Genomic DNA, 27,184 nt, shown 5'->3' with positions numbered 1-27,184 from the left:
ATATCTCGATTGATAGCATATTTTAGATCTCAGTAGTGCTTTTCCTTCAGTTTCTGATGTATCCTGTCATATTGTATAAGCTGCTTCATGTTAGCAGCTGACATGGCAGGACGTAACCCAATTCACTGCAAAGTGAAGCATTAGAAATGTGACATGGCATGTCCAAAACAATATTTGCTTTAAGTGGATCAGTTATCCGTTAAAAGCTGGTACTTAGAATTGTCCTCAGATAATTCAATACCTTAACATCACTAGTAGAGATAATGTCAAGCCAAGTTACAGTTTTCAGCATTATGAAGAGGATGGAACAAGATGGCATAAATAGAAAAGAAAGAAAAACACACTCTTGAATAGATCACTGAAAATGCTGCCTTAGACAACCATTCTAAAAGGGAAGGTTTGATAAAGTGATTTGGGGCAGTACTGGAAATGCGTACACTCTTGACTTCTAGTATATAAAATCTTTTGTTCTATGGGGACATCCATGTAGGTAGAGGAACCCAAAGGCTTTGGTACATGGCCTTAGATTTTAAGGTTCTGGAAAAAGGTACTCCAGGATATAAAAAAGTTAAGCTACAAAATATTTCTCTCTCTGAATACATGGCTGATATATCCTCTCTTTGGTTTACGATTAAAACAGAACCAGTTTGTAACTCTAATGGGCCTATGTCTATCAGCAGCTAACTGTTAGAGGGCCAATGGTCCATTCACAAAGGGCTATGCTCCTTGCACTGGAGGACATATTGAGATTGTCAGAGTAGTGAGTGGACTGAATCGTATGCTACGGCAATTCCTTCTAGGAGTGGCCACAATGGTATAGTACAGACTGCTGGTCAGGGAAGCCCAAGAGTATTCTGGTCAAAAGGTTTGGAAAGAAGACAGTGATCAAGAAAGGGAAGTCCAGTTTCTCATCTCCCTGCAGGAGTTTGGAATTTGGAGAAGGGGGGAATCCTGTCTTCTGACTCCACTTGTCTTCAGAGTCCACTAGTGGGTGCAGAGGGCCACACAGAAAAGTCCATGGGGAGGTGCTTCTGATTCTATACTATAAGAAGCTGTTCCTGAGGAATCCAGTGGTGAGGTGGAGAGTGTCTCTGCTCCGAGGGAATACTCCTCTCACCGTGAGTCGGTCTTTCTATGGGGAGCCTTATCTGAATTCATGTGTGAATCCAGATCTACTCAGCAGGAGCAAGAAGTATTAGGTGCATATCCAGAGGTAGCCAATCATGTGTAAGGAGATAGCTTCACATTTGGAAGTCTGTTCAAAGAGTCCAGAGGAGAGAAGGAAAAAGGTGTGCAAGAGAAAGATTCAAGAATTGTACAATCAGGTACCAAAAAGGTCCTTGGGAGTTAGAGTGCAGCATCTGTCCAAGAGGGCCTTACACCCAAGAAACGGAGTGAGGGGAAACCTGGAGGGTGTATCAAGAATTAGAAATCCCCTGTGAAATCTCAGTACTTGCCGTCTGGAGGATTTTCCTGCTTAAAGACTGTTATAATTTAAAACTCTTGTGTTTTAAAAGAATTTTTTTTCTGGCAAAGACTTGTCTTTGTTGAGCACCAAAACCGTGTGAGCAGTGTTTTCATGGTGCAATACCCTGAAGGACATCCTTCCTACTTTGCAAGATCCATATCAGAGTTTTTTAGGACTGAGTTGGTGCCACTGGTGCCACCTAGTCTTAGAGGTATACCAGGAAAGGGAGCTACATACCAATGGGACTAGAGCTATATTCTTCTAATTATTGTTTTGTTTCTAAATAATTAAAAGAAGCAAAAATACAGAGGTCTGTATTTAGACACAGGCAGACCAAGCAAGTTATCTGGATAAACTTGTGAGCAACTGACATGACAGGGCGAGTTATATTATTATCAAGTAAATCGGACTCTGTTAGCATTTTGGGATTTTTAATTCTTGTGGTTTGTCCAGCTAAGTCCTTAACTTACTCAGACAAATTATCTGAATATGGACCTCTAAATAATCATGCTTTATGCATTTGTTGCTTACTTGGATGAAATCCATAGACTTTACCACTATCCTGTTCTCTTAAGTCCATGTATGCTAAAGCCCATTGACCTGTCCCATGAGCAGTGATTCTTTAGAAGTATTTCTCTCTTACAACTGTTCTGTGATTTCTGTCTTTTTTACTATGCGGTCTTGGTATGATTAGAACACAAATGGATTTCTTTAAAGTTCATTTACATAGCTGCAGGAAGCTGCACCTTGTCTGTTTGTTAGATCTGAAAAGGCATGAATGGCAGACTCCTGAATCCCATAATGTAGCTTGATGCATGGTGAGAGAGAAGCTGCTGATTTGCAAAGAGCAAAATGCCAATGGCCATAGATTGCAATAGATTGTCCATAATGGACACAGCTTGAATACTTGTTTCCTAGCAGCATGCTGTCTGGGTTCTTAGGTCTGAAACTTAATGACATTAGAAATGGAGACAATTGAATAACATTGCCATATTATTGGAATATATTTGACATTGTGTTACGGGAGTTAGATTGTGATGTCCCATGGAGTTTTCTGTGCTATCTTTACACTATAAAATATCAAACACATCTGTAATGTGATTATCATTTCACTCAAACAAACCCCTTTGCTTTGAGCTTCTTTTATTTCTTAAAAATTCTTTTGAACAATTAGAATCTCAAGCTTCAAAAATCCATATATTCAAAATGTTAAAATCAGGTATTGGTTTTCTTGTATCAGAGATGTTTCTCTCTTGATACTTCCAGTGCTTTTTTTTTTTCTGTTACGGTAGTATATTTACTGCCACTTTTGCATCAATGACACGATAATGTAAAAGCATGATGTGGGTGTCCATGGATGTCAGGACAAGCAGACAAACCTTTGCTGAAGTGGCTGAGGCAGAAATTCAGGAGCAATAGGGCCTCACGGAAAAGTATTTGCTTCCAAATGTTGGATGTGTTGTGAAAGCAGCACTTTATGCAGGAAAAATATTACCTGTCTGTACCTCAGCAATCCCAGCTCTGCTTCATCTATTTAAAATATTTCCTCACACTAACCCAGGCATCCAAATTTTAAAAAAGTAAAGAAACCCATAGATAGATTAGATATACTATGTGTGTGCATGAAGCAACAGAGCAGGTTAAGTATACAGCTGTATATACAGTAATCAGAACTATTGAATATATAGTACTTTTTTGCATTCTACTTATCTGTGAAATCCTGCCAAATATATTGTATCCCTCAATTAAAGGACTTGTGAGCAATAGACTGTCCTGTATTGTTAATTGTGTTTTGAAGTTAACTTAAAATTTCAGGGCTATGGTTAGGTGCATTTAAGTATGGGTATTCTATGATTATTGTTTATGGATGTCTTGGAGTTTTGAGGTTCTATCTTGCTGGCCATTTTAATGCATTTTCTTAGTCCACAAATCCAGAATCCAGGAAATAAAGGATTAACCATGCCTGTTTATAATTAGTGATTAATCATTATTATAACTATATATTTTTTTTAAATATAAAGGATGAAAAACAGAGTGTAAAACTATTCTTTGTCTTTAGTATTCACACTATTGTTGCATAAGTCAGTTTGATCTGGTTTAGGGTTTTTCACGGTCCTCAAAATTTTAGCCTACTTTCTGAACAAAAAGAAGGCTTATGAGATCACTATGTATGTGCATGTGTCCTCCCCTGCTCAAATAACTTTTTTCTTTGGTGTCTATTCACATCAAATTCTCAGGACATCAGGACTCTAAAAGGTGTGTTGTATTTAAAGATCCACTTATATGCGTGGACCATGGATGCATACATTCCAGAAAATAGGTTCCTTTAGTCCTAAAGTGGAAAGTTTTGTTTTCACAGTTAATTTTTGTTATTATTTGTAGTAAGAATGTATAATATTGACTCATTTACAGACCATAAAAAAACAAAAGAAATGCTATGTGGGTCAGACTAGTGGTCTGTCAAGCTGTGCATCCTATCTCCAACAGTAGTCAATCAGGGCTACTTGGAAGTTTTCGGCAGATCTTAATGGTAGTTCCTCTTCTTCCTGCCAGACCAGCGTTCACAGTGGATTTCATTCCCTTTTCAGCAGATGGAGGAGAGTTCAAGACCTCTTCCCTGAGGCCCTCTCCTATAGGGATGTGAATCGTTTTAGGACGATTAAAATTATCGTCCGATAATTTTAATATCGTCTTAAACCGTTATGGAACACAATACAATAGAGATTCTAACGATTTATCGTTATAAATCGTTAGAATCGTGAGCCGGCACACTAAAACCCCCTAAAACCCACCCCCGACCCTTTAAATTAAATCCCCCACCCTCCCGAACCCCCCCCAAATGACTTAAATAACCTGCGGGTCCAGCGGCGGTCCAGAACGGCAGCGGTCCGGAACGGGCTCCTGCTCCTGAATCTTGTTGTCTTCAGCCGGCGCCATTTTCCAAAATGGCGCCGAAAAATGGCGGCGGCCATAGACGAACACGATTGGACGGCAGGAGGTCCTTCCGGACCCCCGCTGGACTTTTGGCAAGTCTCGTGGGGGTCAGGAGGCCCCCCACAAGCTGGCCAAAAGTTCCTGGAGGTCCAGCGGGGGTCAGGGAGCGATTTCCCGCCGCGAATCGTTTTCGTACGGAAATGGCGCCGGCCATACGCGTATGGCTGGCGCCATTTTCCGTATGGAAAATGGCGCCGGCAGGAGATCGACTGCAGGAGGTTGTTCAGCGAGGCGCCGGAACCCTCGCTGAACGACCTCCTGCAGTCGATCTCCTGCCGGCGCCATTTTCCGTACGAAAACGATTCGCGGCGGGAAATCGCTCCCTGACCCCCGCTGGACCTCCAGGAACTTTTGGCCAGCTTGTGGGGGGCCTCCTGACCCCCACGAGACTTGCCAAAAGTCCAGCGGGGGTCCGGAAGGACCTCCTGCCGTCCAATCGTGTTCGTCTATGGCCGCCGCCATTTTTCAGCGCCATTTTGGAAAATGGCGCCGGCTGAAGACAACAAGATTCAGGAGCAGGAGCCCGTTCCGGACCGCTGCCGTTCCGGACCGCCGCTGGACCCGCAGGTTATTTAAGTCATTTGGGGGGGGGTTCGGGAGGGTGGGGGATTTAATTTAAAGGGTCGGGGGTGGGTTTTAGGGGGTTTTAATGTGCCGGTTTTGCGATTTTTCGATTTTTCACGATTTTTCACAATTTTTCACGATATTTTACCCCCCCAAATGGCAACAATACGATTCCCTCCCCCTCCCAGCCGAAATCGATCGTTAAGACGATCGAGGACACGATTCACATCCCTACTCTCCTATATAGGCTAGCTCAGCAGGGAAGGCATCATCAGTTCTCTGCCTTCAGCAGATGGTAGGTGGAGCTGGTTCGGCAGAAGGAATAGGCAGGGGTGACTGCCTTCCTGAGGTCGCTTTCCTCGGGGAAGCATCTGGGCTGGGTTGGGAAGTGTTTCCTTGGGGGGGGGGGGGGGGGAGGCCGTCCTAGGGTAGCTTTTCCCTCCTCTCACACAAGAGAATAGGCCCCCGGCCTTGCATTTCCTGGTGACAAAAGGAAGGTTCAGCAGCAGTGGCGGTAAGTAGGTCTCGAGCCTAAAACCACATAACCTGGCCCGAAGTCCCCCAAACCCTCGTGCCGGCAGGTAATGCCTGCAGTGCAGTGTGCGGCATGTCCAGACGGTGGCAAGCTCGTTCTGCCGCCATTGTGACAGTGCGCCATTGGAGGGCAGCAAGGGAGGCCCGTCGAGTACCTTTCCCCCAGCCAACCCTAAAATGCCCGCAACCGATGCGGACATCACCGCTGCTCAAGCTCCCACTTCCTCCCCAGTGCTATCAGAGGAGGAAGCCTCTGAAGGGGAGGAGAGGGAGCTCTCTTCTGATTTTCTGCTCTTAATGCACAAGACCTACAGGGAAATGAAGGGTAAAACCTATGGGCTCAGGAGGCCCCAAGGGTAGAAGAAAAGGAAGATCAAAAGGAAGAGGTACAGACCCATACCTGAGCCCTTTTCAGATGAGCTGGATGATTTATCCCAGGGGGAATCCCTGGAGGAGACCAAGAAAGAAGAGGACCTGGGGCCTGATCAGGATGACTTGATATTCCAACTATTTAGGGCAGAGGAGTTGGGTGCCCTCATTTCCAAGGTCTCCCAAGTCCTCAGGCTTGATGAGGAACAGCTCAGAGTCAATAAACCAAGAGGTAACACTATCCTCATGGACATTAAAAAAGTCTGCAAAAGCATTCCCCAAGCATTCTGTAATTCAGGATATGATTTCAGCAGAGTGGGCCAAGTCAGACTTAAGGCTATGGAGCAAAAAGAATATGGAAAGATTGTATACAATGGATCAGGTGGGGAGAGACAGCCTCCTGGCCCTCCCCAAGTGGATGCAGTGGTGTCAGCGGTCTCCAGGAAAATTACCATCCCAGTTGAGGGAGGTGTGGCCCTTAGGGACCTGTAGGATAGAAGGATTGAGACACTTTTCAGGAAGGGCTTTGAGCTGTCTAGCCTGGCTCTGTGCTCAGCGATTTGAGGAGGATATGTGGCAATGACTCTGCTCTGCACTTTACAGCTGCCCACAATGCAGGCAGAAGGCACCAGCAACCAGGAGATGGTGCAAGGAGAGCCCATAGCGGCATATGTGGCCGATGTCCTTTATGTTTTGATTAGGATCTCAGCCAAGCAGACTGCGATGAGCATGATGGCTAGGCACCTCCTATGGTTAAAGAGTAGAACAGCAGATTCAGCATCCAAGGCCAAGCTGAGTAAACTCCCATTCAAACCCTGTAGCAAGAAATAGCTGCCACCTTTTGCAGAGACACTATGGAGCGATAGTGTGCGGCATGGCCACAACTGCAGTGGGCAAAAATGCACCACCATGATGCGGCCGGCTGCACACTATCGCTACCCCGCCGCGGCTCATCATTCTGCTATAAATATAAATCCTACGGTCAGCGAGCACACACAATACACATCCTTCCCTTCTGAAAGCAAAGTACATCTGCCCTAATCTCACCTAAAGCAGCTCCCCCTTGTGCCTAAAGGATGTCCAAATCCAGACAAATTCTGGGGGAGAAGCTGTAATGAATGGTTTGTCCCTCTGCAGCTGACTACCCAAGGGCTGGGACTAGGGACATCTAGTGGAGAGCCCAAGAGGGTCTCTATACTAGCAAGAGGTATTCTGGAGAATGGCATCGGGCAGGGATAGCATTTATGCACATTTTTGGAAATTATGCATGTGAAGATGCACACAGGAAGCAGGTGCATCCTTCTGCGCAGATGTCTATGAGCATAAGTGCTTTGAAAATTCAGGCTTTGTATTTGCAGATTTTAGTCTTGGATGGGCTGTGTACCTTCATAGGATTATTTTTTACTATGTGCATCACTTTGCACTTGTTCACATTCAATGTCATCTGCCAACTATTTGCTCAGGTCCCCAGTTTGGGCAAAGTCCTAATGCAACTCCACACAATTTGCTTATGTTGTAAGTACTACCTTGAATAATTCTGATCACCTCACTGCTCCCTTTTCCAGTCTGTTAATTAATAAGTTAAACAACACTAGTTCCAGCAGAGATGCCTGGGATACTTTAATATTTACCTCTTTCTTTTGGAAAAAATGATCATTTAGTCCAACTCTATTTTGTATCTTATAACCAGTAACCAGTCCATAATAGGACACTGTCTCCTATTGTGTGACTTTTTAATTATGAGAGGAGGGACTTTATCAAATGCCTTCTGAAAATTCAGATACATTATGGTTCAATTAGGTTCTTAACTGCTATACAAGTGGGAATTATCCTCCGACCAGCAGATGGAGGCAGAGACCAACAGCTCATCATTGAGCCCCTTCTCCATATAAGTGTCCGGTGCTGCCTCAGTTCCTCAGTAAGGTCTCTACCCCAGCAGATGTGCAGACAGATGGTCTGGTGCTGTAGGTTCATGGAACAGAAAGGAATGGTGCCACAACAACTGCATTCCTCAGTGTCGCTTTCTCTAGCATACTCTGGGACAACAAGTCCTCCAAAGGGCTGATCTTCCCTTCCCCACTGCAACCAGGTATTTTGATCTCTCTCGTTTCTTGAGGTGCTTAGAGGTAGCCATTCACTGAAAAAGGAGGGCTATACTGAGACAACCCGCACTCTTCTCCTGGGGGAACCTACTTAGTGGAGTCTGAGTCCCAGTGCCAAGGAGCCCGCACTGGAGGAGAATTCCCTGTGGCTTTACCTTGGTGAGTCTGGCAGCAGGAGCTGAGGATTGGGCTGCCAGGGCAACAGGCCTAACAAGGTACTGATTTCCCTGGTGAAGCAAGGCAACAGGCCAGATAAAGTTCTGGTTTCCCTGGTAGGGTAGGAGCCAAAGAGGGAGAAAGGAACATAGTGCATGTAAGTCTTAACGGATCACAAGCCTCTGCTGGCATGACTAGCAGAAACAGAGCTTGGCAATCCAATCTTATTCTCCTACACGGTAGCAGAGCTCCAGCCCACAACCACTGCTGTGAAATAGCTGGCAAGCAACTCAAGAGCACAGTGAGAACATGCCTTGCTGTTAATGAGTATAGTAGAACTGATTTTGGGATACATTAACAGGACTGGATGAGCTCCCCTGTTCAGGCTGGAAACAGGCACAGCCAGTTAACCCAGCAAGCCAGCCTCAGGGAACCAGGAGAGGAAGTGGCTAAGACAAATGACTAGTAAGCAGGAAAACTAAGGCTCTAAGCTGCTTTGTTGCATGGAAATTCTTTTTAATATTGTTCAGAGCAATTCATCTCCTGTTTCTTGAGATTCACATTTTTGGAGATCCTGGGTTCAGATCCCAGCAGTGTATGCCTCCACATATCATAGCAAAATGCAGTCACAATTGCAATTTTCCTTATAGAAGAAGATAGAATTATTTTCTTGTGGCTGTAGAGCGGGGAAAACAATAATAATAAAAGTAGATTGGCAGGTTCTGAAACCCTTGATTGGTCACAGCCTTGGGAAACCTCCTTGATGAGAGGATCTCAGCAACAACAGGCAAAGCCAATTAGGCATGCAGAGGAGGTGAACAGCAATCCTAATGGCCAGATTGCAGCTGGGTAAAGGTGCACTTCCTTGCCATGAACTCAGACTTGTCATTGACTTAAATCTTCAGCTGCAATCTGTTATCTGGGAACCTGGTTTGAACCTCAAGTTCTACTACCTTGCCTTAATCCAGCTCCCTGCCAGGGTACCTCATTTAAAAGAAAACACACACACATGAATAATTAAATACAAAAATAGAAATAGTAAGTAGTTATTTATATTAAGGCAATCAAGCCACACACTGTACCTCTTATCTCTCCCATTGTCTATGGAAGCTCACCCTTCCCACCCTCTTAGCCTGGGAGGGATTGAAGGAACATCCGGTGGAACTGGCTATCTGCCCCTCTGCTTGACAGAGGCTCATAAAGGGGCTGGTAGATTCATAAGCTGCCACTGCTGAAGAGGTTGGCAGTCCCTTTATTTATTTTTTTAAGCCTTACAGTTAAAAAAAACAAAAACCAAGCAAAAAAAAAAAAAACCAAGAGGGGCAGATTATATGATGCAGCTTACTTTAGCAAGGTGATTCCATATCCCTAGCTCTACCTGTTTACCTATTTTTAACCAGCTGGTAGTCTGGTCCCCACAAGGAAAAATTTCTCCAGAGTAGGAAACTGAGGCAGTGAGTGAGCAATCCCTTCGGCTATGAAGACCATAGCTAGCAGAGGAAGGAAAAAGGTTTAAGGATTCCCAGGTCAGATAGAGGAAAGCTCAACCAAACCTGTTTTTCCTTCTCGTTCTCTCCCCAGGCTAATAGGTACAATGACTCTGGGTCTCAAATTCTCCTGGGCTGGGTCCAATAGCCCTCAGGGAGGCCGAGGTGACTTGCACGAGGTCCCAGGTGGAGTTATGGTTGGACTCTCGCAGAGGAGAGATAAGTGCTGGGGGTTGCCCTTTCTCAGATGCCTCCATCTAGCCTGGTTGGGGCAAGTTTGAGAGGGACCAGAGGCCCTCTGCAGACCCCCTCACAGAAGGAGTGGAGGAGTGGCCTGGTGGTTGAAGCAGTGGACTGGGGACTGGCAAGGCCAGGGTTCAGATCCAGCAGTTGCTGCTTCTGACCTTGGGCAGGTCACTTTGCCCTCCATTGCCTTAGGTAAAAACTTAGGGGGGGATGTACTAGCGCTTGAAAACACAGAATGTTCACAGTTATTGTGCAATCAATACAAACTCACTGCACAGTATTTTTCCATTGGTAAAGAACCTTTTATAGACTAATCCTAGTAGGGGAATGTGTATCAGAAGTTCCTTCTGTACATCAATCCATTACCCCCCCCCCCCCCCCCCCCAACTAGAGCCGATCCTGTTTGAAGGGTTGGGAACTATTTAAAGGCTACAAGCAGTAGCAGAAGGTTACAAGCAGTAGCAGAAGGTTACAAGCAGTAGCAGAAGGCAACTTGGGATTTTTCTCTCCTTTCCTTGGAAGTAAGCCATATCATGAGTTTCAACAGGCGTAAGTCGCCTTTGTCATTATAGGCTCCCAGGTACTGGTGTACTTAAGTCACAGAAATGCAGGGAGTCTCTTCTCTGCATGGTAGAACACCAATAAGGGGAGTTTCCTGTCTCCCAAGGTAGGCCTATGACCAAATTTTTTTATTTTATCTATTTGTTTGTTTGTTTGTATTCTGCTTTTCGGCAACTCAAAGTGGATTACACTCAGCTATTTCCTTATCCCCAGATGCCTGCTCCTGGACAGAAGGGTTAGCTGGGACTCCAGACCCCTGAGAGACATAAAGCCTAATTATACTGAGAGGGAAACTAGTTCCTCCTTTTAAGCAGACATTAGTATAGGGCCAAGGTGAAGCCCTATGCTCACGGATCAGGATCTTAAATACTAACTGGCCTTCTCGAGCTTCAGTATAGACCAGTCCTTACAGCTGCTCCTCCTGCAAATTGCACCCTTTGCATTTGCCATATAAGCTGAAGGAGGATATGGTCAGAACTAGCAGTAACTTGGATGGGAATCCTAGAGGAGAAGCAAGGTGGCTGGGCCCAGGCAGAGGATAAGAGCCAACCTTCTACAACTCCATTTTATCGCTTGCTAGTGCATGTTATAAAATCCGGGGTCGGCGTGTGCAAGGGGGTGGACACTTGTGCACCTTGCATGCGCTGAGCCCTAGGGGAGCCCCGATGGCTTTCTCTGTTCCCTCGGAGGCCACTCCGAAATTGAAGTGGCCTCAGAGGGAACTTTCCTTCCGCCCCCCCACCTTCCCCTCCTTTGCCCTACCTAAAACCCCCTGACCTTTATTTTTCAAGTTGCGCCTGCCTCTGCACAGGCGTAGGATGCGCGTGCGATTCCCCTGGCCTAGAGGCCCTACGGAGGCCTCTGGCCATGCCCCTGCCCCGGACTGCCCATGCCCCGCCCCTTTTTTCAAGTCCCGCGACATACACGCTTCCCGAGGTTTGTGCGCGTCGCCGGGCCTATGCAAAATAGGCTCGGCGTGCGTAACCCCCCTGGATTTACGTGCGTAGGGCTTTTAAAATCTGCCCCAAGTGCATTACTTTGCACTTGTCCACATTAAATTTAATTTGCCATTTTCATGCCCAGTTTCCAAGTTTTGCAATGTCCTCTTGCAATTTCTCACAATCCTCCTGTGATTTATCAACTTTTAATAATTTTGTGTCATTGGCAAATTTGATCACTTTACCTGTTCCCATCTCCACTATTCAACTGTCTCCATTGAGAAAATTTACCATTTAGCCCAACTGTCTGTTTTCTGTCTTTCAACCAGTTGGCAGTGCACAACAGGACACTGCCCCCTATCCCATGACTTTTAAATTTCCTAAGAAGTCTCTCATGAGGGACTTTGTCAAATGCTTTCTGGAAATCCAAATACATTATATCAGCTGACTCACCTTTATCCACATGTTTTTTTTCTTCCTCAAAAAAATATAACAGATTGGTGAGGCAAGACTTCCCTTGGCTAAATCCATGTTGGATTTGTCCTATTAAACTGTGCCTAAGTATCCTGAGACTGACCAATCACAGACATCCAGATTGGGAGGGGCTGAAAGGAATGGAAGGCTCACTAAGCTGTTATAATTTCTAATGTGCAGGAACATAGTGCCATCTGGTAGCTGACTCAAGGGTCAACCACAATTATATAGACTGGTTCAACCTTATCCATGTACATATTTTTACACCTTCAAAGAATTCTAATGGACTAATTGGCACCTGTAAAACATTTGGGAGCAATGAGTATCTGTATGCCAACACCCCCTATCGCTGCCCAGTTGAGTACTCGCTCTTCCCCCTCTGCAACCTGACATCCACTGCCTCCTGTCCAATTCATTCTACCCTCTGTTATACATAAGATATGCCATGCTGAGCCAGACCAAGTCCAGCATACTGTCTCCAATAGTGGCCAGTCCGGATCACAGGTACCAGACATATCCCAAAGAATAGATGAGTTTCTGTTACTTACTCCCAAGGATAGTGATGGCTTTCCCTTGTCTATCTAGTTAATAACATTTTATGAACTTGTCTAAGCCTCTTTTAAATCCTGCCATGATAGTTGCCTTGATGACATTCTTTGGCAACAGATTCTACAGTTTGATTGTGTGTTGAGTGAAAAAGTAATTTCTATGGATTTGTTTTAAATCTACTGGTTGGTAGTTTCATGGATTTTCCCCTAGTTTTAGTATTATTTAGTAGCTCTGTCCCACATGAGCACCAACCTACACTGCTGCATGAGCAGGAGACCAATGCCTGAATCTCCGTCCAGCTCATGCATCCATTAGATGCCTGCTGGCCCCTTCATAGGTGGGAGGCCAATGCCTGGTATATGCACATACACATTACTGGTCACCAATAGGTAGGTAGATGTTAATTCTAAACATATTATATTGACAGAGATTAGTAAAGCTCAATGTCCTTCTGTTAAAGCCATACTTGCTCATTCCCCTTTAGACATGTTTATCCATATGATCATTAATTTTATTAGCAGTAATAGCTTCCACCATTTTACCTGGCAGTGATATCAGGCTCATTGGTTTGTAGTCACCTGGATCACCCCTGAAGTCCTTTATAAAAAAAAAAGGTGTTCCATTGGCTATTCTCAAATTCTCCCGCACAGTGGCAGATTTCAATGATAGGTTATATATTATCAGCAGGTTTGCAGTTTTATATTTACGTTCTGTCAATACTCTGAAGTGAATACCATTAGGTCCAAGGCTCCTCTGAATCATCGACTACAAAGAATGGTTTCTGGAATAAAGACCAAAGCAAAGGATTCATTTAGTTTTTCTTCTCTGGTCTTATCCACCCTGCATGTCCTTTTTACTCTCTGGGCATTGGGAGGAGAATTTTCAAGGCGATTTGCATGGGTAAAAAGTATTTTTTCCCGGTTAACTGACTTACTTTTAGCTGCATTAAGGAAGGGCAAGTGTGTGGGTCACATGTGCTCATCCTTTTAACTGCATTGAGAGGAGGGGGTTCCTGGGCACATGTTGAGTTCAGTGGAGGGAAATACAAGTACCGATTGCATTTTCAAAGCTCTGCATTTTACTTTCTATGAGAAATTTATCCACAGGAAATACAGGTACAAATGTCCCAGCAACAAGTTTCAAAGTGAAAATGTATGCATACTTTTCCTTTCAGGAAGGGTGCAAAGTCTGTGGGTCAAAAGTACTTGAGGCTTTTACCCGACTGGAACAACTGAGGCTCCTGCTGGTGGTTTTTACTTGAGGCCTTCCCCACTGGAACAACTGAGGCTCCTGCTGGTGGTTTTTACTTGAGGCCTTCCCCACTGGAACAACTGAGGCTCCTGCTGGTGGTTTCTGGCTTTTGATGCACTTGAGAAAGTTTTTATTAGCAATTTTTGAGTCTTTGGCAAGTCTCTTGCCTAATTCTCCCAACATCCACACTATCGGTATACTCTAGCCTCCTTGTTTTAAACAGTGTCCTTTCAAGATTCCCCACTCTGAGCCAAGCATTCCTGAGTTACTGTTGGCTCTCCCCTAATTTAAAAGCTGCTCTTATCTCCTTTTTAATTCAGAGTGCTAGCAGCAGGGGTCCATTTTGGTTAAGGTGGGGTAGTCTCCCCCTCCCCCCTTCCCAAAAAGGTTAATTTTCTAAATAATCTAAAACCCTCTTCCCTGCACAATTATCTCCTCCACATTGCGAGAAGTTCAGCCTGCTCTGGGGTCCTGTGCTCAGAACTGGAAGCGTTTCCAAGAATGCTACTCTAAAGGTTTTGGATGTTAGTTTATTACTTAACAGCCTAAATTTAGCCTCCTTAAAGGCATCAAAAAATGATAAAGGGCTACACAGATTAGGGCTCTTCGGCTTAGAAGAGTTGAAAGGGTACATGATAGAAGTTTATAACATTATGAGTGGGGTGGAACGGGTGAATAAAGGACAGTTTTTCTTACCCTTTCAAATAATACTAAAACAAGTGGATACCCCATGAAAGTAACAACCAACAGTTTTAAAACAAATCATAGAAAATACTTTTCCATGCATCACACAATCAAGCTGTGGAATCTGTTGCCAGAGGACAGAGTCAAGGTAATTATAATAGTGCACTTTAAAAGAGGTTTGGACAAGTTCATGGACAAAAAGTTCATAAAAGGTAAGGTTATTAGCCAGGTAGACTGAAGAAAGCTATTGCTAATCCCTGGGAGTAACAAAAAATAGACCTACTTTGGTGTTCCAAACTATTGTTAGTGCATTGTTTTGTGAAAACCTCAGCTTTCCAGTGTGAATAAACTCAAGAGTAATTTCCTTTTTCCTCCCATTGTCTATAATGGACCATGGAGAAGATGAAAAAACTCATGGCTACTTACTAGGGGGTGGAGGCAAGTGAAATACGTGGTGCAGGAGTTGATGTCAACCATTAGAGGAGGTCTGCCTGCTAGAAGTTCCTGGAGAGGATGTGGCTTGTTGTAGAGGCAGAAATGAGCTGGGTGATTGCAAAGCAGCACTTTGCTGCACTTTCGGAGTCCAAAGAATCTGCAGAGCTGGAGCCTTTATCAGTATTCAGAGCTCAGTAGAGAGCAGGGCACAGATTAGCTGGGATGCAAGCTGAAGCAGACTGCAGGCATGGCAGCTGCTGGATCCTAGAGCCAGTAATGTTTATTTTCAAAGAGACCAAGCAGTCTGCAGCACTGAGGAGGAAGTTGACCCTAGCATCCATGAAGTTAAGAACATAAGAACATGCCATACTGGTCAGACCAAAGGTCCATCTAGCCCAGCATCCTGTTTCCAACAGTGGCCAATCCAGGCTATAAGTACCTGGCAAGTACCCAAAAACTAAGGACCTTATTTTCTAAGGCTATTGCACGCTTGAGCTATCAGCACAAGCATGCAATAGCTAGAAATCGTAGTGCACGCCTGCGAAGGGGACATCGGGGCGGAGTTGGCCACGGAAGAGGAGGCAGCCAACAGTCCAAGTGCAGGAGGTCGCTCCCGGACCCCCGCTGGACTTTTGGCAAGTCTTGTGGGGGTCAGGAGGGTCCCCAAGACTTGCCAAAAGCCCCTGGTGGTCCAGCGGGGGTCCGGGAGCGATCTCCTGCACTCGGGCCATCGGCTGCCAGTAATCAAAATGGCACCGATAGCCTTTGCCCTTATTATGTCACAGGGGCTACCGGTGCCATTGGTCAGCCCCTGTCACATGGTAGGAGCACAAGATGGCGCCAGCTCCTACCATGTGCTCCTACCATGTGACAGGGTCCGGCCAATGGCATGGATACCCTGTCACATGGTAAGGGCAAAAGGCCATCGGCGCCATTTTGATTAGTGGCAGCCGACAGCCCGGGAGCGGGAGATCGCTCCAGGGGCCCCCACTGGACCACCAGGTACCTGTAAAAAGTTTTTTGGGAGGTCGGGAGGGTGGGGGAAGCTAAGGTATTAGTTTTAAATGCTCGGGTGGGTTTTTTGTTTATCGGCTCGGGCGCAGCTGATAAACAAAACCGCGATCGGGCCTGATGGAAAAAAAACCACATGTGAACCGGAATCCGAACCGATTCCGGTTCCGATTCACATCTCTACCAAGTATTCTACATCTACCGGTTCACCTTTATCCACGTGTTTATTAACTCCTTCAAAAAAGTGAAGCAGATTTGTGAGGCAAGACTTGCCCTGGGTAAAGCCATGCTGACTTTGTTCCATTAAACCATGTCTTTCTATATGTTCTGTGATTTTGATGTTTAGAACACTTTCCACTATTTTTCCTGGCACTGAAGTCAGGCTAACCGGTCTGTAGTTTTCCGGATTGCCCCTGGAGCCCGTTTTAAATATTGGGGTTACATTTGTTATCCTCCAGTCTTCAGGTACAATGGATGATTTTAATGATAGGTTACAAATTTTTACTAATAGGCCTGAAATTTCATTTTTTAGTTCCTTCAGAACTCTGGGGTGTATACCATCCAGTCCAGGTGATTTACTACTCTTCAGTTTGTCAATCAGGCCTACCACATCTTCTAGGTTCACCGTGATTTGATTCAGTTCATCTGAATCATTACCCATGAAAACCTTCTCTGTTAAGGGTACCTTCCCAACATCCTCTTCAGTAAACACCGAAGCAAAGAAATCATTTAATCTTTCTGCAATCCATGCACTGCTGAGTGACTGTTGGCTTTCCCCTTTGTTCTAGTTTAAAAGCTGCTCTATCTCCTTTTTAAAGGTTAGCACCAGCAGTCTGGTTCCACCCTGGTTAAAATGGAGCCCATCCCTTCGGAAGAGACTCCCCCTTCCCCAAAAGTTTCCCCAGTTCCTAACAAAACTGAATTCCTCTTCCTTGAACCATTGTCTCATCCACTCATTGAGACTCTGGAGCTCTGCCTGCCTCTGGTGACCTGCGCGTGGAACAGGAAGCATTTCAGAGAATGCTACCCTGGAGGTTCTGGATCTAGGTTTTCTACCTAAGAGCCTAAATTTGGCTTCCAGAACCTCCCTCCCACATTTTCCTATGTCGTTGGTGCCCACATGTACCACGACAGCCAGCTCCTCCCCAGCACTGTCTAAAATCTTATCTAGGTGACGCGTGAGGTCTGCCACCTTCGCACCAGGTAGGCAAGTTACCAGGCGATCCTCACGCCCACCAACCACCCAGCTGTCTACATTCCTAATATTCGAATCACCAACTATGACGGCCGACCTAACCCTTCCCTCCTGGGCAGTAGGCCTTGGGGAGATATCCTCGGTACGAAAGGACAGTGCATCACCTGGAGAGCAGGTCCTTGCTACAGGATTTTTTCCTGCTACACCAGGTAGATGCTCTCCAATCATGAGACCTTCTTCCTCCAAGGCAGCACCAGGGCTGCCAGTCTGAAGTTGGGACTTGGCTGTCTACCTCAGCTCCTCCAGGTCTGCCACTCTAGCCTCCAGAGATTAGACTGCAAGAGCCCCCAAAGTTATGGCGACAAGAGCTGAATAGCCATGGAGTAAGGTGTGTGACAGGCTGCAAATGGAGGTTGGAGACCTGGAAATCCCAGACTAGATCCACAGTCCGCTCTAATATTTCAGCTTACAGTCTTACATCCAGTGCTGCTCTTCTTCATCTGATCACCAAAGACGTGTCCAGAAGGATGACATGGTCTGTCCTGGAGCCATTCCAGATTCCAGTGGATTGCCTGCTACCACCATTGAAGAAGGGTGCCACCACTATGATCATCAGTTTTGTTCCAGTGTTTCCAGTTAAATCCAATTGCTTTGAAGAGGACTTCAGGACAAAATATTTTTTCTCTTTCTTGTCCTATGTTTGTCTTTCCTGTTTTTCTTGCAAGTGCAGTTGGTTCCTGACTCCTGCACTGTGATTTCCTATGGCCAGTGATTATGGAGTGAGCTACAGTTTGTGCACTAAAATTTAAGTTTTGTTGCAGTTTAAAAGGACTTTTCCTGGAATTGTGGGTAACCAGCTCCCTGAAGTTGATTACCTGCTTTCCAGGAGAGCTGGAAGACCTGAAGAATTTTCAGAGACTTTAAGAACTTTAGTTTAAAAATGTGTGAGTTTAAAAGAAAATCACAATATACTAAAAATGTTCCAAGCATTCTTCTTCCTTCTTCTCCTCTCTTTAATGCTGTCTGTGATATTCTATTTGAAGTGTTCTAACACTTAGATTTTAATTTCAGGAAGAGGTGTTTAGAAGATGAAGTTGCCCTCTCTCACTAATTTTACATATTTTCTAGCAGCTTCCGGCTAGGAAATGTAGGATGGAGCGTAGAGGAGTGCTGATTTCTCCAACCCAGAGACTCATAGACTAATGGAGCCAGCACTGACATGTGATATTCTCTCGGTGTGAGAACATACTAAAGAATAGGGGTACCCAAGTGTAAACATTTTGTTTTGTTTTTAAATTTTGTTAATGGGGTTTTTTTCCACAAATTTTGTTTTATTTAATGTTTGTTTAGTTTTCTAAAAATAAATAAATAAATAACCATACCAACAATGCATTAAAAAAATAAATGTGGCCTCCCAAGACTGCCCATCCCCACCACCCATTCCTCCCACCCTAAAAAATGCCAAGGCCAGGATTCTCTCCAGCCCCCACTTGAGCTTCAGCCCGGACCCAGGCCCAATGCATGGGCCCAGCCCAGATGCCGGGTACTGATGCATGAGCCTCAGCCTAGACCAAGGCCTGGACTCAGGCCTGATGCTGAGGTCCTGGAATCAGGAGGCCGACTCCCAGCATCTGAGCTTCAGCCTAGGCCAAGACCCAGGCCTGATGCCGGGGCCCTGGCCCAACACTGGGGCCCAGTACAATGGTCAGTGCCAATGCTGGGGCCTCAAACCAGCTCAGAGGCTAGAGTCCAGGCCTCATAGCATCATCCTCTTGTTTCTTCTTCTTTAAAATGATCCTGTCCACTGGGGATGCACCGGAGTTAATTAACTCCGGCACCTCTCGCTTTAGCAGAGGGTGCCATTTTGGTGTACAGCAGTTTAAATTTTGGTGTACGGCATCCCAAGCAGATGCCTTCATTTTAAATAAGAGGAATGATGATGACAATGCTATGAGGCCTGGGTTCCAGTCTCTATGCCTAGGCCAAAGCTGAGGCTCCAGCATTGGGCCTGGGTCTAGGCTGGGGCCCTGGTGTTGGGACCCAGCCTCAGAGCTGGGCCTCAGTGTCAGATCTGGATTCAGGTCTTGGCCTAGGCCAAGGGCCTGTCATCATGACCCGGCCTCCGGGCTCGGCCCAGTTGTCTGGCCTGCACCTGGCCACGATGTCAGATCCTTGCCCAGGTGCAGGCCAGACAACTGAATCAGGAGTGGGGGAAGTTTCCTGATTCTGGAAAAATTGTGGGGGACTTTGCCAAGGCCTCAGTGCTGGGCCTGCACCTAGATTGAGACCCCGGTGTCATGCTTGGGCCTATGTCGCAACCCATGTGTCAGGCCATGGCCATTTTCCTAGTTGAGGCCTGGTGGATGACTCTTTCTTGCTTGTTTTCAAACAAAACATAAAATCAACAAAATTTTGTCAGATTTTCAGTCATTTCCTTTGCAGAAGAAATGACATGAAATTGGAAATTTTGTTGTAATTTCCTAATTCGTTTCTCCCAAGCGTACATCTCTTCTGAAGAAGAACAACACTTCCTTCTTACAAGAGAATAATGTGATGGATTACCAACTTTTGATGTTTCCTGTCAGTTCCCCAGTGATTGATGGATGACTGACTCTTAGTCCCAAATATGACTAAGGGAGTTCTAAAGTTTCCTGTTGATACTGACCACTGACCACACTGACCCAGTGTGGTCAGTGGACGTTGAATACTGTTTTGTGGATGAAGATTATTGCTCCCATGAACATGGTGAGAATCAATCATTCATGTCACTGGAAGTAGAAGTTATGTGATGAATATAAATGTGTTGAATAACAATTTGGTTTTCAAATTCCTCTCAAAACAATAGATGCTTTTGCTAATGTTGAGAATTCCGATATATGTTCTATGTTATTTTCCTTGGATAAGGGAAAATACTATGTGTTTGTCAAATGGTTAATGTCACATCTTAACTATGAATTATTTACAGGTACAGTGAACTACTTACTTTTGATTCCTAGGGGCTGCCTTGTGCTGGTCACAGGAAACCCATAGAGAAAGTACCACAATGTGGATGGCTTCCTGGATGAAGGAGGAAGTGTTTATTTGGGTACCTTAGTTTTTAAGTGATGATATTGTATTTACTGTATTTTACTATGAAAAATGATTCCATAAGTCAACATTTTTGTCTTTATGGGGGGAGGGTTTAACCCTGGCTAGGATCACCAAGAAGTTTTCTAGCAAGTTTGTGCTCTGAGTTCAGCTAGAGGACAGAGAATTCTGCTACTGCAGAGCTGTGCAGATTGCAAAATCCTTCCTGTAAATGAGGCATTTGGGAAGAATTACATCTAAATTTGAGTCATGGTAGGAGGTGGCATCCCCCAAAGGGGATGAGTTTGAGATAAGGGAATAAAAGGTGCTTCCACAAGCACTGGGGAGGAGTTATGAGATAGATTTCTGAGGTTGTGGATCTTACATTCTCGAATGCTAGCCATCAAGGCTTTCAGGGCTAGAAAGTGGCTAAGGAAGTATGCTGGAGGATCAGTAGAGAGCTGTGGGTCACCAAGAAGAATAAAGACTCCAAGTCCAGGAGGACACCAATTTTGTCTGGGGAAGCCCACAGTTGCAGAAGTGTAGTAAAAAGTGAAGGTTTCCTGACTTTGTTCTTCAATGGATCTCAAGGAAGAAAGAGACCTTGGTGGAGAAATGGAGAGAGAGAGATTTCTGGGTGATCTTCTGCAGTGATTGGGACTAAACTGTGAGTAACATCTATGAAGGTTTTTGTGATTTTACTGAGAAACTGTCTTTGATATTAAGTGCAGGACTGTATTTCTCATTATTTTTCTAACTTCCTGGACTTTGATCTCTAAAAATTTTTTTTCTCTGTTTGGAATACCATTCAGTTGTGGACAGTGGTTGTTTATGTGCAAGTTTCCCATTGATCCTCCCAACATTTGTTGGTCTGCAACTGGTATGAACTCTGGTTTTTGTCTGTTCTGGAGCTGCAGAAGGGTCTGCTCACTATGCTTGTAGCCACTGAAGGTGATGACATGAAGATATGCAACTGGAAACTGTGGATGACATGGAGATCTGCAATTGGAGATTATGGATGGCATGAAGATCTGCAACTGGAGAGTGCTGAGGGAGTAGATAGAATGAAAATTGATCTAAGAACGCTTGAGGAGTGGTCAAATGATTCAATGTTAAAAAAAAATGTACAGTCATGCATTTCTGGTGCAAAAATCTGAGGATGTGTTTCAAGATGAGAAGTGACAAACTGATGTGTACCAAACAGGAAAAAGACCTTGGGATAATAATGTCTGATCTCATTGTAGTGAAATATTGTGCTAAGGTGGTGACTAGAGCCAGAGGGATGCCAGGGTGCATAGGGAGAGGCATGGCTAGCAGAGAAAAAGAGGTGATAATGCATTTGTATAGGCCATTGATGTAAGTTTACCTAGAATATTATGTTCGGTTTTGGAAGTCTACTTTCGAAAGGATATAGATAGGATAGAAGTGGTCTGGAGAAAGGTAACCAAAATGGTCTGTAACCCCTCGGCAGGATGGATCATTTACTTGGCACCCAGGGGTACACAGAAAGAATAAAGGATGGGTTCTTTCTGCTTAAAATACCTCCACAGTCTCTATATACCTTTCCCTTGCTCCATGGATAGTTTTAGTCTCTGAGTCAGGCTCCCAGTTATGGGGATGAACAATAGCTCTTATATCCTACTTCTTTGCAATCAATCCCTGTCTCTGTCCTTTGGTGCACAGCACTGCCAATTTACACTGTCTTTGCATCCAATAAACACACAGGAGAAGAATGATGGTTTCCAACTTCTTTACTGATAGTTTGATTAGATAATTGAATAATAGTTATACTTCTCTTATTTGAATGATTAGCAACAGTAAATAAAAAGACAGCAGCTAGAATAAACTTGTGGCTTCATGTCTTCCAGCAAAATCTCTTAATCACTTTGGAAGCACTCCTTATTTACACTGAAATTTCTTCTTCCTCTTATACAATTTCATCACATTATGTAGATTGAAGTTAGTTCAATTCTCCTTTAGCCAGCTTCTAATTTAATTCTTAAATCTTCCCATTAAAAGTGGTTAGAAGGTATACAGTCCCAATATTTAATCAGAACTTAGTTCCAGATTTAATATCTTCCAAGAAATCCTTTAGACATCCTTTAACTCCTCAGACAGCACCAGAAGGGTACTTTACTCTCTTTCTTGATTCTTTTAACTCCTTAGGTGGTGCCTGATGTTACCTCTCACTTCCTTATGAAAAACTTTCTTCAATAGCAACAAAGTTCTTGTTACCTTTTATATCGTATCTTCCTTATTTCTCCTGGTAGTGCACTTTACTGGGATCCCTTTCTTTAAATGAAAATTGTAACACTTCTGTATCTTTCTGGATGAAAGATTTCCTTTTTCCAAAGGTTTGGTATACTGACTCCCAGGTACCATGGGTTATCAGCTCCAAGTCAACCAAAATATTGGTTGAACCAAAAAAGGGGAAAAAAATCAAGCAAGACGCAGGAAGAGTGGAATAAAACTTCCATGCTTCCACCAGGGAGATAGTTTGAAAGACAGCTAATGCAAAAATATACTTTCTCTGCATCGGGTCACTGGACAACCTTTATCCTCTGCAAGAGAGACAAAAGTCTGCCAGAATCTTCCCTTACACATGATCTAACCTTACATAGCAGATGCCCCAATCCACTGTGAAAGGGTACCAATGCTCTGACAGGGAATGCTCAAAAATTGGCTTAAAAGAATCCAAAACAATCTTAAAGACTGATAGACGTCAGTGGAGGCTGGCTCCTAAATGGGAAAATTCCTTACTCCAAAACCCATACATGAGGGAAAATTACACAGCAGGAAGCAGCAAGCTCCTGACTGCTTGAAAGTTTAACTAAAAACCTACAAAATCCACAAAGATAAAGCAGGTGCTTTGGGATGATAAACAGCTAGGATACACCACCTGCAAGTTTCCACAAGGAGGAGCAAAACCCAAACCTCTCTCACCTATGTTTCTCATTGATCCTCCCCAGCTTAATGGTAAACTCCTATAGTAAGGGGAAACCAAAGATCCCTTACAGGTCTGAGGTCATCCATGAGAAGACTTAAGGACCTAAATATGTATAATCCTAGAGCCAAGAAGAGACAGGGGGGGGGGGGGGGGAATATGATAGAGATTTTAAAAATACCCAAAAAGTATTAATAACACAAAAGAAGTTAAAAATTGTCAATGGAAAGGAAGTTTTAGACTTATGGAACATGATATGAGGTTCTAAGGAGGTAGACTCAGGTTCAATGTAAGGATATATTTTTTCATGGAAAAGAATGACCTCCCAGAATAGTTGGTGATCACTAAAATGGTAATGGACATCAAAATCTTATGGGATAAGTGTCGGGGATCCTTACTTGCAAAACGTGGAGGGATAGTGAAAGCATGACCTATTGGCACCACTGGTCTTGGAGATAGCAAAGCAATAATCTGCATGGAGCAGCAATTATGACCATTGTTCCCTCTAAGGCAAAAACGTTTGTTAGTGAGCAAAATTGTTTGGTTACATTACCCTGTGAGCTCTTTGGGCTGCATCAAAATGGAGTCTGCTGCTGCCCTATTGGGTTGTCTTTCTCTTCGTGCCATGGTGCCCTGGGCGACAGTCTTGATGGCACTCCCCCCCCCCAACCAATTAATCCCTGGTCCTCGGGGGCAAAAAGTAAGGAAGTCAGGAGAATAAGGGAGAAAGGCTTACACACCCCCTCAGTTTGACATGGATTAAAAGGGTAGACACAGATTATCTTTCCTTCTGACCTCAGCCTTCCTTATTGCCACCTACCACTTCAGTTCTGGCCTTAGAAATATAGAAATACACATTCTCTAGATTTATAAATACTGCATCTACAGAATAAAAAAAGTTCCCTTTGAAAACTGGGCATAAAGTCTGTGGATGAAAAGTACCTGCTAACTTTAGACTTCAGCACACTGGCCTTTTTCTATCTGGTCCTTTGTACCTGGAACTCTATTCCAAAGGAATTCTGGCCACTGGGGGATTATCTGAGCTTCCTTAAGATGAGTAAAGTGTGTCAATTTTCGCTTTCTTTTCGCACAATTAAACTCTGGATTGTTGCCAGAAGATGTGGTTAGTGCAGTTAGTATAGCTGTGTTTAAAAAAGGATTGGATAAATTCTTGGAGAAGAAGTCCATTGCCTGCTATTAATTAAGTTGACTTAGATAATAGCCACTGCTATTACTAGCAACGGTAACATGGAATAGACTTAGTTTTTGGGTACTTACCAGGTTCTTATGGCCTGGATTGGCCACTGTTGGAAACAGGATGCTGGGCTTGATGGACCCTTGGTCTGACCCAGTATGGCATGTTCTTATGTTTGTGCAGATTTTATTTTTTAGCAGCTCCTTGGTTACATTTTCATTACTTTTATATGACCATGTTATTTACCATTATTACATTTTGTGTAATGTATGGATATTGTTTATGCTGGTGGCATTTTGTTTTGTTTGTTATATTATTGTATTAAGTGTTACAGGTATTGTTGCCTGGAGCTTTTTATTGGTTAGGAGGCATATAAATTCAAACTATAAATAAATAAATAAATAAATAAATACAAAATGTACTCACACAGAGCCAACAACTAAGGCTATTGTGACAAGAAAGTGCCATAGCCCATTATCCCTGGAATGCTTTGACAGCAACAGGTAGCGTTATCAGGGATTTATCAATAAATTTACTTTGCATTTCTTGATGTTCCTGGAATTCTTCAGTGAGGGCTATATAAAAGTAAGTTGGAGGATTAGCCTATTCACTAGTGATGCCTGAAAGTGGGCATCTCCACTACTGGAGAAAGATAGTCCAGAGTATGGAGGTGGCCACTCCAGTAATGCATATATTAAAGTTGTAGCCAGTATTTTTAACACCACCGGTTATAGCTTACACATGTGGCAAAAATAATCAAGACTTTATAGTTCAGTCATCTATTTACCACCTCTTTCGGTTATTAAAAGTGCAGCATCAATGAGGCACACTACCTGTCTGTTCTTTCTGTGCCAAAGCCTTACAGGCACCAGCTGGCAAGACCCTCAGTCTGGTAAGATCATCTGATTACACCGTTCCACCAACTGTATGTCCTTCTTTGTGGTCTACTTTATAATTTGCCCATGTCAAAAAGTGTATATCGGAAGGACAAAGAGGAAGATTAAGACACAGCTGATAGAACACAGAAGTTGTGTGATAACTAAAAGAATAGCTGTGCCATTTGTACAACATTGTTTGGATACTGAAGGCAAAATTTAACAGCTTAAAGGTGGAGTATCACTGAACATATGCCCCCCCCTCTCCAAGGGGTGGCAAATGGCAGCATCAACTTAACATGAGGAAACAGTTTTAAAATGTTTACCTGAAATACTACATCTCCAGCTTGGAGAAGAGACGGCTGAGGGGAGATATGATAGAGGTGTTTAAAATCACGAGAGGTCTAGAACGGGTAGATGTGAATCGGTTATTTACTCTTTCGGATAGTAGAAAGACTAGGGGGCACTCCATGAAGTTAGCATGGAGCACATTTAAAACTAATCGGAGAAAGTTCTTTTTTACTCAACGCACAATTAAACTCTGGAATTTGTTGCCAGAGGATGTGGTTAGTGCAGTTAGTATCGCTGTGTTTAAAAAAGGATTGGATAAGTTCTTGGAGGAGAAGTCCATTACCTGCTATTAAGTTCACTTAGAGAATAGCCACTGCCATTAGCAATAGTAACATGGAATAGACTTAGTTTTTGGGTACTTGCCAGGTTCTTATGGCCTGGATTGGCCACTGTTGGAAACAGGATGCTGGGCTTGATGGACCCTTGATCTGACCCAGTATGGCATTTTCTTATGTTCTTATGTTCTTATGTAGAATGGTACGCTATCATTTAGTTTCATTTTGAAGGTATTAATTAACAGTGTCTTGGGATACAACATTAAAAAGTAAATCTCGTTTATCATTTCCTTCTGGTATAGTTCACCTTCTATGGACAGCTCTGGCGCAGCAACACAAAGATGCTGATTGTCAAGTGAGATGCTATGCTGATTTAAGATTTGCTCTTAATAATAGTTGATTTAAATATTTTCTATTTGAGTTTTTAGCTATGATTTCAATTATATTAAAACATTTTTCTTTTATATAGAAATATTAGCCACTGAGATTGAGGAGTGTGGCTTAATGCTGAGCGGAGTTAACAGTGAAGTTAATGGAGACATCAACCCTATATTGTTTTTAAGTTTTGGGCTGAACAACATATTTCCCCTTGATGCAGATCCTAAATGAAATATGCACCTGTGTCGGGGAACATAATCGGAACGAACAGCCATGAACCTTGTTTGGTTGCCAGAAGATAGAGAAGTATATTGTTTTAATTGCAATAACTGAAAATTTAAAAACATGACTTAGTTATTACCATGTGATTAAATATAAGGCATTTTGAAGACCTATTAAACTGTTAGTACCTATTATGATCTTGAAAATTACAAGAATTTATAGTTTAATGAAGGGATAGTTACTGTCATAATGTTGAATTTTGTCCTCCATTCTGTGACAGGTTCTTGTTGAAGATTAATCCCTGGCAATCATATTGGAAATGTCACCTTTCTCCAATTTTAGTAAGGCCCAGATGTCCTTCACATATGTGACTTGGAATTGCCTCCCTCATGGAATGTGGAACAATGATGCATTGACCATATCAGTAGGCCATTACGTTCTGACAACTGACCCCATACTAGGTAAAAGTCTCATGCTGTTGTTGACCTCGCATATGTATGTGGATCAGCCATCCCTGCTTGCATCAAATTGTCCTTTCTCATGAAGTACTACAGCTGGTCCAGTTTGCTGCTTGTTGAGGTATATCAGCTTTATTCTTGACACTTAACCCTGAAAGTATGGGTTTTTCTGACTGGCTATTATGTAAGCTTCTGTACCTCTCTGATGTACCTGCTGCAGCACAGTCTTTGCCAGTGCCTCATTTTCTTGTACTTCCAGAATTGTGCCCTTGCTGGGCACAATTCACCTTCCAATTTTTTTCTCCTTTCCTCATCTGTAGCATGGCTGTTTTAGAGTTTTTTTTCACTTTGTGGTGTGATTGTGCCTTTTTCTGCTACTGTTCTTATCATATCTGGTGAACT

This window comes from Rhinatrema bivittatum, chromosome 6 (assembly GCF_901001135.1).
Source record: "Rhinatrema bivittatum chromosome 6, aRhiBiv1.1, whole genome shotgun sequence".
NCBI classification, from domain to species: Eukaryota; Metazoa; Chordata; class Amphibia; order Gymnophiona; family Rhinatrematidae; genus Rhinatrema; species Rhinatrema bivittatum.
This window is presented reverse-complemented; position numbering follows the sequence as displayed.